Source organism: Halichoerus grypus, chromosome 8 (assembly GCF_964656455.1).
Source record: "Halichoerus grypus chromosome 8, mHalGry1.hap1.1, whole genome shotgun sequence".
Classification (NCBI taxonomy): Eukaryota; Metazoa; Chordata; class Mammalia; order Carnivora; family Phocidae; genus Halichoerus; species Halichoerus grypus.
In genome coordinates this window covers 14,228,015-14,240,301 of record NC_135719.1, presented here as the reverse complement: position 1 = coordinate 14,240,301, position 12,287 = coordinate 14,228,015, and the positions used below count along the sequence as shown (strand labels likewise).

The 12,287-nt window shown below is 40.7% G+C and overlaps 1 protein-coding gene across 1 annotated transcript in view; it reads right to left on the bottom strand.

Moving 5' to 3' along the window:
• Window positions 1–8,565, bottom strand: part of LOC144382848 (spermatogenesis-associated protein 31D1-like) — a 182,635-nt gene extending 174,070 nt beyond the window's left edge. Inside the window, 1 exon segment of the mRNA XM_078078932.1 lies at window positions 8,463–8,565. The gene's annotated coding sequence lies outside the window, so the exon portion shown is untranslated.
• Between the last annotated feature and the right edge of the window lie 3,722 nt (window positions 8,566–12,287).

Genomic DNA, 12,287 nt, shown 5'->3' with positions numbered 1-12,287 from the left:
TCCCAGACACGGAGATGCTTGGTGCTCCCAGATACGGAGATGCCTGGTGCTCCCAGATACGGAGATGCCCGGTGCTCCCGGTATGGAGATGCCTGCTGCTCCCAGATATGGAAATGCTCGATGCTCCCAGATACTGAGATGCTTAGTGCTCCCAGATATGGAGATGCCCGGTGCTCCCCGATATGGAGATGCCCAGTGCTCCCAGATAAGGAGATGCCCGGTGCTCCCAGATATGGAGATGCTCAATGCTTCCAGATATGGAGATGCCTGGTGCTCACAGATATGGAGATGCTCGATGCTCCCAGATACTGAGATGCTTAGTGCTCCCAGATACGGAGATGCCCGGTACTCCCCGATATGGAGATGCTCGGTCATCCCCAATATGGAGATGCCCGGTGCTCCCAGATATGGAGATGTTCGGTGCTCCCAGATACGGAGATGTCTGCTGCTCCCAGATATGGAGATGCCTGGTGCTCCCAGATACGGAGATGTTCGATGCTCCCAGATACGGAGATGCCCGGTGCTCCCTGATATGGAGATGCACGCGGCTCCCCGATATGGAGATGCCCGGCCGTGCTGAGTGGGGCAGTGGCTCTGTGCTTCAAAGCCTGGGACTTCCAGGAGCAGAGGCATAGCTCACTCCGGGAGCCCCAGCGGGAGGTGGACACCGCTCCGCTTCTACTCTCCTAGCCCCAGCGGGAGACTGCGTCATCCCCTCTTTGACAAATGGGGACTCCAAAAGTGGTACCTGAGTCACAGAACGTTGGCATAGAAACATAACAAAGCACTCAAGGAGCACTATGGCCAGAGGGAGGAAGACTAGGGAAAACGTCAAGAACGCAAGTAAACAATGAATTTCAGATAAAGACTTAAATTAAAGATAGATTCAGGACTTAAATGATCTACTCAGCAAATTTACTGGAAAGCTACCAGAACTTCATCTCTAGCCCCTGACTTGAACTAAAGCCTCTCACTGGCCTGGGTCGCTTCTGATGCCCCAGGAAGTGCAGAGGCCCGTGTCCATGGGCTCAAAGTTCTCAAAAATTTGGAAAACAAAGTTACTTTATTTAACTTATTTATTTTTAAGATTTCATTTACTTATCTGACAGAGACAGAGAAAGAGTAGCAGGCAGAAGGAGAGGGAGAAGCAGACTCCCCACTGAGCAGAGAGCCGGAGGTGGGCCTCGATCCCAGGACCCTGGGATCATGACCTGAACGAAGGCAGACGCCCAAAGGACTGAGCCACCCAGGTGCCCCAAAACAAAATTATTTTAAGCACCAACAGCTAAGACCGCTGTCTCTTCTCCCCTAGAGCAATAGGTTTTCCTTGTGGGCCCAGGACTGAGAGATCCCGGGACATGGGACTTTCAGTGCTAATATCGGCCAACTCCAGGGCAAACTGGGATGAGTCAGTTATCCCACTTTCCATTCTTCCCTTCCTACATCTCTGTCATCAGATGGCACTGGAAAAAATACAGAGCCTATGGGATCTGGCAGAGGGGAGATTGAATAAGGGATGCATTTAGTTTTGGCCTGGTGGGGTAGATGCCTGTGGTTGGCGATCATTTTGCGTTAAGTTATGGATAAGTGTTGCAGTGTAGATCAGCGTCCAGGGTGCTAGCACTGACCCACTCAGCATTCTCTGACCCATCACAGCGCCCCACTCAGCATTCTCTCACCAAGACACAGAACCTCAGCTCACGCCACATTATGACCATGTCCTACTGCGCCCGGCACCTGGAGAACAGGTGTAGTGGGGGAGAACAAGGTTTGGAGACTACAGGGCCAGAAATCAATGTGTGGAAAGCCTTCCAATGATCAAATATATACAATTGATGATAGAAGATGGAATTCTCATTGGTATTTAGTCAAAATGGAAGTTCTCCCCTCTCAAGAATCAACTCCAGAATGCAGTGTTATACCAATACAAAGGCATCATGGATTTTTTCTTTTTGGGAATTGAGTGAAGTGTTGTTTTTCAGATTTCCTATTTGAAAGGTTTTATAATGAATGTGTTGGTGTCTGAATTCATATGTGTGATACATCCCAATTATCAAGAACAAAACAATTTTTGATCAAGTCTACTAAAGGAAAGGCTAACTTTTCTTGTTATTTTCTCTATGGAAAATATACAATTGCAATTATATAGTGAGGTGATCAAAGAATATGAAGCCAAAAAATGTAGGAAAATAAAAACACTACTACAGACATATATTAAGCGGTCATTTCATAAAAAATATTATGCCATCTTTCTGGATTAGGGGCATAGTTGAGATATTTGTCAACATATTAAATTTTTTTTCTGTTGTGATTTCTTTTCACACTTTGGACAAATACTCACTTTTGTATCAAATTTTGTGTTTATGTTTGCATTTTTCATAAAAGGTCTTTTAATAAATAAACTTACATGAATTTATTCCTCAGCCCTGGATCTTTCTCTGAAAGAAATGTATAAAAATCCTACAAGAACAGATAGGAGTCTATATGCATTTAAAGTGGTGGGGTCCTCAGGCAATGTGGAATCCTACAAAGCATTAAAAAAAAGATAAGCAAATTTCACTGTATAAATAGCATGGTAAAAGATGACTTCAGTAAAGTCAATAGAAAATTATAAATTTTAAAAAATATGTTTGCAACCCAGATAGCACAGAGTGTTATCATCTAAACCGTATAAGGAGATCTTAAAACCAACAAGACGAGAATGCACAAACCATTTGAGAAAAAATAACCTAAGATGTGAAGAGGCAGCATTTCTTTTAAGCACATGTATTAGGCCAGAAAGCACATTGTAGCAGTTAATTTAGCTTTAATATTATACAGACCCAGAGGTCTGATAACAATTAAGTTAGAGAATGGGAGCATAATAACAGAAGAACCCATTCACATGGGAACATGAAACACATCTAAATAACTCATGGGCCAAAGAATCCATCATGGAAATTAAGCAATTCTTGAGAATTGGACAATAGTAAGAATACCTCATATCAAAATTTGTGGGCGGGGCAGGGGGGCTCCTGGGTGGTTCAGTTGGTTAACCCTCTGACTCTTGGTTTTGGCTCGGGTCATGATCTCAGGATCCTGGGAAAAGTTGTGGGAATGTCCCTAAAGCTAGAGCCTTAAATCTTTATATTGGGAAAGAAGGTTAAATGAGCTAAGTGTCCACCTCCAAGAAAATTCTTAATAAGGATACGGTACCCGAAGAGGTCAGAAGGAAGAAAAAATACATAAGCACAAGTTAATAAAATAGAACACAAAGAAAATCACTCAAAAAAAAGGAAAATGCTTCCTTTGCTTTAATTAATAAAATGGAAAATTCTGATGTGGTTGAGCAAGAAAAGAAAGAAAAGGCATTAATAAATATTAGGAACTAAAAGGGTCACGATTAGAGATACAGTGTAGATAATGGTAAGAGGAAATCATGAATGAATTTACACCAACTAATTAAAAACAGAGATATATGGATCATTTTCTAGAAATTATTTAGTTCTGATTATATTTATCTAATTTTCTAATTGCACAAGTAACTTAACAGAAATTGTATTTCAAGAAGAACCAGAAACCAGAATTGATGTTTAACCATTACAATATTTTTTTAGAATCAGTAAATGACAGTCTATTTCCTGAATTGACTCGGGTCAGATGTCTTAGGAGCTAATTTTTGCAAAAATGAAGAAATACATTATCCGCATTTATACATAATATTTCAGAAAGTAGAAGAAATGAAGTGAGCCTCCTTAACTCCCTTTCTGAAGTTAATAATGACTTTGACACCAGACTGAAAAAGAACAGCACAAAATGTATTATGCAATCTCTCTCATGAAAGTAAACTCAAAAATCCTGAATAAATATTAGCAAACAGAAGTTACCACTTGATTATTTTTAAAACCATTATGAACAAGGTTGATTTATCATGAGACTTCCTGGATGATTTAAGACGAGAAAAAACGATAAATGCAATTCATCACACAAACTAATTTAAAGGATAAGAACTTTCTAAAGTACCCAAATGGACATAAAACAAGAATTTATTAAAATCCAGTATCCATCTAAGATTTGCATATACACATATGCACACACAAAGCATAGAAAGCTAAACCTTAACTTATAAATATTATCTAATTCAACACTACAAACTACTTTATGTTTAATAGTGAAATGTAGAGCCATTATTTTGCAAGTCAGGAACAAGGCAAAGATGAGTCCAGTGCAGTAGGAAAAGGTAGAAACAGCTCTAAAAAATGATGAGCTAGTTTCTATGGAGGAAAAACAGATTTTATTGAATGATGCAGAGTAAAGGATTAAGCAAGCTCTTGGATTGGAAGACATGCTTTCATAAAGATGCCAATTATTTTCAAATTAGTATATAAATTTCATGCAATTCTAATCAAAATCCAATCGGTTTTTGGTAGAACTCAAAATGCTCATTCTACAATGTATATGGGAAGCATAAGGCAAAAAAGAACCCCTGAAAACAAACAAACAAAAAAAACCCCACATAATTCTGAAATAGAACAAGGTAGAGAGACTCACCCTATCAGATATTCATATTTATTATAAAGTAATACCAATTAAGAGAGTGTGTATCAGTGCATGGTAGAAAAAAAGCAAGTTCAGGAAAGATAATGTACCTGACACTATTTATGTCAAGCGCCAAACATACAAAAATAATATGATTTATGCACATGGAAGAAAGTGTACAATGAAAACATAAAAATATTAATAAAAGTGTAAGTTATCGTGGCTCAGTCAGTTAAGCTTCTGCCTTCAGTTCAAATAATGATCTCAGGATCCTGGGATCAATGGAGCCCTGTGTTGGGCTCCCTGCTCAGCGGCGAGTCTGCTTCTCTCTCTCCCTCTGCCTCTCCCCCCGCTTGTGTGTGCTCGCACTCTCTCTCTCTCTCTCAAATGGATAAATAAAATCTTTTTAAAAAAAGAAAGTGTCAATTTTCAAATTTCAGATTTGTAGTTCCTTTAAATGGGAAGAGAGAGGTACAAACCCACAGAGGCTATAGCTACAATTGTAATGTTTTATTTAAAAAAAAAAATTTCTAAAGCAGAGATTCCCAATTTTCTTGGTTCATAGCACCTTTATTATCTCCATTCTTTTGTGATGCTACCCAAGCTGAAAGAAATGTCTAAAGGTTCCCTTTATTAAGTAGAGTCCAAAAATTTTGATAGTAATGGTTGTGAGGTGTCCAATGTCCCCATGTGTCCCTTGAAAACTAAAAACATACGATGGCATTCCTATGAGTTCCCTGTGGCACACAGTTTGGGAACCACAGATTTTTAAAACAGATCTTGAAAATAATCTAAATTCAACCAAGCTAGTTGATAGATCCAAGAAAGTTTGTTGTATTTTCTCTCTACTTTGATGAATTGGGCTGAGTGCTTTGCCCAAGTCATTCCATTTTGTCCTCACAAAGGATCCTGTGTTGTCTTTCTGTGTGAGAGGAAACAGAGGTTTAATAAGTTGGAGAAAATTCGCTGTCACACACTTGTAAGTGCTGAGGCCTAGACTGAAGCCAGTCCTCTCTGATTGAAGGCCACCGGGTCATGCGTTAATGGGACAGACCACTACTGAACATGTGTTTCAGGTACTAAACCCTGTCAGCCAAGGGAGAGTGGACGTAGCCATTGTCCTTGCACATGTGGTGGGAGACGAACAGGGAAGGAGTGTTAAGCACCGGGGAAAACGTGTGCTCAACCTAGTAGTGAGCAGTCAGAAGTCAGGAGGGGTTTGGGGTTGAGTTTGTGCTGAGGCTTGCAAGATAAATACACATTTGTTTATGGGGATCCACCAAAGTACAAAGACAGAGAGATAAGGAACCCTGTGGTCCTCTTAAAAAGCAATGGGTTATGCCCCAATGGCCAGGGCAAATATTAAATTATTTGTAAGGACTGCACCGTGCTCTTACCCCCCTCCCTTGGCACCCAAAGTGTTAGTGACTTTGACTACTCAGAGTCCAATTCCATTTTATTTCTATCATATCTTCCCATTCCTCCCAAACCAACAATAAAAGCTTTACACTAAAGATACATCTTTTACATGTCGAGTGACAGCTTACTCATTTCTGTATTTCCTAAGACCTCAGCCTATGTCCTGAATATGTTCTAAAGGAAATAGTAATTTTGAATATGTTTTTGAAATCTGGATTGTTTGGGCTCACAAGTATTAAGCTGAAGGAAAAAGGAAAGGCTCAGTGGGTTTTCATATATGCTCTAGCTGTCCTATGAATCCCCTGGGTCTTAGGAATTTACAGAAAGGTACAAGAGTCCCTGCCATCTTGATGTAAACTTCTAATGTTCCAATTGCAAAAGCAAGTGAATGTTCTCAGCAGTCCTGGCTTCAGAGGTCCCTGGGAAATAGAATTCCATTTACACAGCAAGGCTCTGGGTCAAAAATCTGCCTGGGTTAAGTGGTGACTTTCTCTCCTTTGAAATTCATTTGAGTTCTGTTTCCTGCCTGTGTAGTTCTCCCCTTCTTGTGATGACAAACCTTGGCTTACCTTTAGTCTGGGTTTTCTAGGTCTCAATACCAAACTTTAAACTGCTTGTTTTGGGGTGCCTGGGTGACTCAGTCGTTAAGCGTCTGCCTTCGGCTCAGGTCATGATCCCAGGGTCCTGGGATTGAGCCCCGCATCGGACTCCCTGCTCGGCGGGAAGCCTGCTTCTCCCTCTCCCTCTCCGCCTCCTGGTGTTCCCTCTCTCGCTGTGTCTCTCTCCGTCAAATAAATAAAATCTTTAAAAAAAAAAAAAAAATAAACTGCTTGTTTCTCCTTTTGCTCATACTGGTTCCATCCCACCCAGCAATCATCTATTTCCCTTGTGAGTTCAGAAGGTCTCTGAAAGACGAGGCATGTGTGGGTCACACCACCGCATTGGGGATGCCCGTGTTCATACATCCACGTGGATCATAGAAAAACGGGCTCATGGCACTATGTTCTTTAGGATCACTAAGCGCAGCCTACACACAGCAGACCGATACGGGTGAACAGCCAAGCCTTATGGGATCTGAAACAAAAACAATAAACAAAAAAACAAAACACAAAAAATCTTCTGGGATCTGGATGAAGGAGACAAAAATTTACTTGTGAGATAAAAATTATCAAAATCTTTGATTTTTGTATTTCGGGGGGGGGTTGCCATCAGCCCGGAAACTGCTTTTTCCATGACTTGGTGCAGCACAGAGTGGCACAGAAAGAGATCCAGGAGAACACAAAGCAAAAAGATGCTTTTCCAGAGTGACAAGTACCTGCATCACACATCCTGCAAGTTTTACTCTAGAAGACAGAAGCTCCTGCAGGAGGGGCAGTTCAGCGCAGACAGCGAGAGCTGTGGAAATGGAGTGCAGCGATCTCTGTACCAATATATACAACTTCTGTTGCATTTGTAGAGACCCCTCTCTTTCTGCCACAGTTTAGTGTCAACGGTCCCGATTAAGTGCAGGAGCACTCCAAAGACGGCGGTACGGGACGTGGAATATGTGGGGCCCAAGTTAGGAATCATCAGAGCAAAACAGTGAAAGAAGGAGAGCGACAGATTCCAAGCTGAGATAACCCTCCTTCCCACAGAGGTGTGGTGGCAACTTCTCAGTGAAGGAGGTACATGGCTCTGGGACCCTACCGTCCGGTCCATAGAATTGGTGCCTGGATGCTGCTGCTGTAAATTAATAGTTTGTTCAACCATTCTGTCCTTACCACATCCTGATTTACTCTTTAAAAAAAAAAAAAAGATTTATTTATTTGAGAGAGAGAGAGCACGCGCACAAACAGGGGAGCGGGGCAGAGGGAGAAGGAGAAGCACGCTCCCAACTGAGCAAGGAGCCCCATGCGGGGGGCTCGATCCCAGGACCCTGGGATCATGACCTGAGCCAAAGGCAGATGCTTAACCGTCTGAGCCACCCAGGCACCCCTTAAATATGTGTTCATTTTTTTTTAAAGATTTTATTTTGAAGTGATCTCTACACCCAGCGTGGGGCTCGAACTCACAACCCTGAGATCAAGAGTCGCACGCTCTACCGAAGTAATTTAATAAGCATGTAATTGGAACTTCAGCAGAAATTAAGAATAGAGTCAACATCACACTCTAAAAATATAGACCAGGCAGCAGGCGATATCGTTGTGAGAACAAAATGGAAAAAAAAAAAAAAAAGATTCAGTAGTGGCGCGGCCAGGATGAATTGCACAAGATTTATCACTAATGGAATTGTGGGAATGCCTGCCCAATATTGCCAGGCCTCCTAATTGTCCAAGAGCTGCCAGTAACCCAGATTTTGACTTGAATTCAGTAGATTTTTGACATGTCGACGTGAGTGTAATGAGGCCAACATTTTTTTTGGCCAAATTAACATATATGTGTACAGGTGAATCCAAAGACCCCTAGTTTGTGGGACCTGCTGTGTGTGGAGCCGACTTATCATTATATTCTAGATGCTGGTGCCTGAGCCAGCAAAGGCTGCTTACCGAGTCTATTGGTGAGAAATACTTTACCGTTTCTGCAAGTCTGTTTTTCCATCTGTTTTCCGTCTTTTGTCAATAGGACACCCTTGTGAGTCTCAAGCATTTTGGGGAATTGGCCACTATGGTCGCCGTGGGTTACATCGAGAATGCCAAATATCTTAATTTAAAATATGTTATACAGCAATATAGTATACTTACATGGAATACTGAAGTTGCCTGAGCTCAGGAATGACAAAAGTGTTCCTTTCTATTGCAAACTCTAATTGGTGTTCATATGGTCTGCCTGACATGCAGTGAAGAGAACAGATCTCAGTTGGGAAGAACACAATGATTGTTTGCATCACAGCATTGCTAGATGGAAATCCTCTTCCAGATATGGGCCATATCTGTCTTGATCCTCACCTGAACATTTTCCAATGAGATCCTAAGTGCCCTGCAAGCTGAAAACACAAACATGAAATCTCACGTTAAAAGCTGATTATCTGTATAGTGATGGGGGAGAGAATTAAGCTCTCCATTCGTAAATATTTGAATGCATGCTGCATGTCTGGCACTTACATAGGCAATGGGGATTCAGAAGTGAATAAAACAAGCAAAAATCCCTTCCCTCATGTAGTTTAATTATATGGCTAAGGGGTGAGGGGAGACTCGAGAAAGAAACAGCTAAAATAGAGACACCATAGAGTGTATTACAAAATGTTAAGTGCAATGGGAAAAGGGGGGATTTAGGGACTCTCTGTGTGTATGGGGGGGAGATCACAATTAACCAGGATCAAAAATTAGCAGTTGGAATATTTAAAACATTCCATTTAGAAATGGAACGGGCATGCATACGCCCCGACCCCCCCATCCTCCAATGGTATTACATGGCATTTCCACCACTTAATGCACTTGCATAACCTTCCAGTATCTGGAGTCACTCGAGGTATCACTCTCCATCCCCACCATAAATTAACATGTACAATATCTGGTCATTGTTTAGAAGGTCCAACGAGGCCCATGCATTCTAACTAATTAATTAAAATTAGTTCTAAAAAACTCAGAGATTAAATTCTGACTTCGTAGATGCCCAGTTATGCACCTGAGGGGTTGTAGTCTTTCTAGACTAGCACAATCAGGGAGAGTGTCCCAGGGCTAGCCTGACCACTCAGTGGACCACACATGGCTTTATGCTGAGGCGTGACGGAGACACAGGTAATGAAACCCAAAAAGAAAACTCAAATCCCTGAGTGGAGAAGAATTTGAGACAATTTCTCAAATAAAAGGGCATAGAACAAGGGAAGCTGTTCTCTCCAAACAGAACAGATAGAATGAAAAACGAGGGAAGGTGTCCCCCACACTGATTCACATTTAGGACCTGTTTACAGAATTCATTTAATTTGAATAAAATGTGATCAACACGTTATGGTTACTTTCTTAGGGCAGCCTTTGGCCTCACTCAAATAGTCCAAGTACAGAATAGTACAGAGAGTCTCCAAGAAATTTTCGGCACCTAAAAATAGCCTTCGAAATCAAGGTCATAGGGGTGCCTGGGTGGCTAAGTCGGTTAAGCATCTGCTTTCAGCTCAGGTCATGATCTCAGGGTCCTGGCATCGAGCCCTGCATCGGGGCTCCCTACTAAGTGAGGAGTCTGCTTCTCCCTCTCCCTCTACCTCTGCTCCTCGCCGCTGCTCATGCTCTCCCTTTCAAATAAATAAAATCTTAAAAAAAATCAAGGTCATAGTGAGGATTCTAAGAATGAAGAAAATTATCTTTTCAAAAGCAAAGTGTGAATCCCAAAAGGTGAATGTGATTTTTGTACCTGGAATGAGGCAGAACGTTTCTTATAATGGGCTTCTTTGTGATTCAGTGTTTTGGGTTCATGATTAACTTAGTAAAATATGTATCAATTAAAATGTCCAGAATAATTCTATGCACCCTGGATGGCAATGATCAGAATTTAGTTGAAAACCGTTTTCATCTCCAATTTCTGGCTCGTAGTCAAGCGGTATATACTTATTAGTAAGTCTGTCCCTTTAATCAGTTACATGCCTCACAGTCTCATTTGATCTCTATGATGATCTTTCAATATAAATGAACTCATGAGCTTCTGAAAGCAAAATGATTCTCCTGACCCAAATGACAATCCCATAGAATTGTTATTTATTTATCAAAAAAATTGCTGAGACCACAGGCCGGGTCAGCTGATCCCCATTTTAGAACTGTGTGGACAGAAGTTTCTTTTTTTTTTTTTTTTTTTTTTTGCCTGATGCCATTGTCCCAAAAGCAAAGCTGCAGACAGTGGTACATACATGATAAATCTCCAACAAAATAAGAAAATTCACATAAAGCAAACTATTCATTTTAAAAAACTGTTTTTCATCCTGAGATTTTTATCCTGAAATTGAAGAAACAGTAGCTGGCAGAGATTTTTTTTTTTTTTTTTTTTATGTGAGTGCACCTCTGTACTTGACACATTTGAGTTTGCATCTCATTTTCATCTTCTAATTTTTAAAAAATATATTTTACTGATAAAAATGCAAAATCTGGGGACAACTGACCTAAAACACTTATATCCTTCTCTATTCTCCTCTCAAGACACAAGATTGGACTTCAACTATGAATGATCTAAATTTGTAGAAAGTTCAAAAAGTAGCTGGATGAAACATCAAATAACACATCAAAAAGCTGAGATGTATCAATGTGTCAGGGTTCAAAAATAATGACTTACAGTCAGTGATAGGAATGCTTTTCCACTGTGTCTATTTTGAGGGCAAGCCTGAAATTCACAACTTAGCAGAAAAAGTAAAAGATCTGTGGGGAAATGTGACGAATTTGTCATTGCTCAAATCCAGTGCTCAGCCTTGGGCTGAATTTAGTATTAATCTTGATAGAGGCATGTTTGCAGTGGACAGAGAATAAGAGAAATACATGTAGGATTTATTGAGGATGCAGTAAAAAATCCATCTTTTTAGGGCTATTTTTCTTCCACAATAAATGATTAGGGGAGGAAAAAAAGAAAAGCTTAAAATTGGTGTCAAGCTCTTTACTCCAACCATTTGGGATTAGCTGGAAGAGAAATATGTCTGCTTATAATGAATCACTTTTGATGAAGTTGAAAAGAGGGAGGGGAGAGAAGTATCCAGCAAGCAGGGGTTTGGGAGGATTTCCTGAAGTCCCTACACTGCAGTTCACCAATAGTAATGGACTATCAATGAATTTTTACCAACTGAATTTAATACATAAGTTGAGTATAGTCCTTAAATTCTATGAGGAAATATATGTTACGAAATGAGAATATACCACTCCTCCCTTTCCAGAGAAAGACATTTTTCTCATCTGTTAACAAAACCTATGATACTGCAAAATGGTGATCTTTGTCAGATTTGGGGCTTTACACTAAATTGTAATTGGGCAATTAGACTAGGAAGCGATTTTGCCCTGTTCCACATTAAAGACAAGCTACATGACACAGGGGTTTTTTTTTAAAGACAGAGGCTTCACTGCAGTTGTTCAAAATTGTCTGTCATTCTACCAAGCACTGGATTGAATCAAGAGGTGTAATTTGGAGCACCTGGGTGGCTCAATCAGTTAAGCCACCAGCTCGGTGGTGATCCCAGGACCCTGGGATCTAGTCCCGCATCAGGCTCCTTGTTCAGTCGAGAGCCTGCTTCTCCCTCTCCCTACTTCTTCCTCTGCCTGCCACTCTCCCTGCTGGTGCTCTCTCTCTCTTTGACAAATAAATACATAAAATATTTGAAAATAAATAATTAAATAAATAGGTGTTATCTGGGGGGAAAAGGCATCTACCATGATATATTTTCCTTTTTCAAACTCATTTCCAATTGT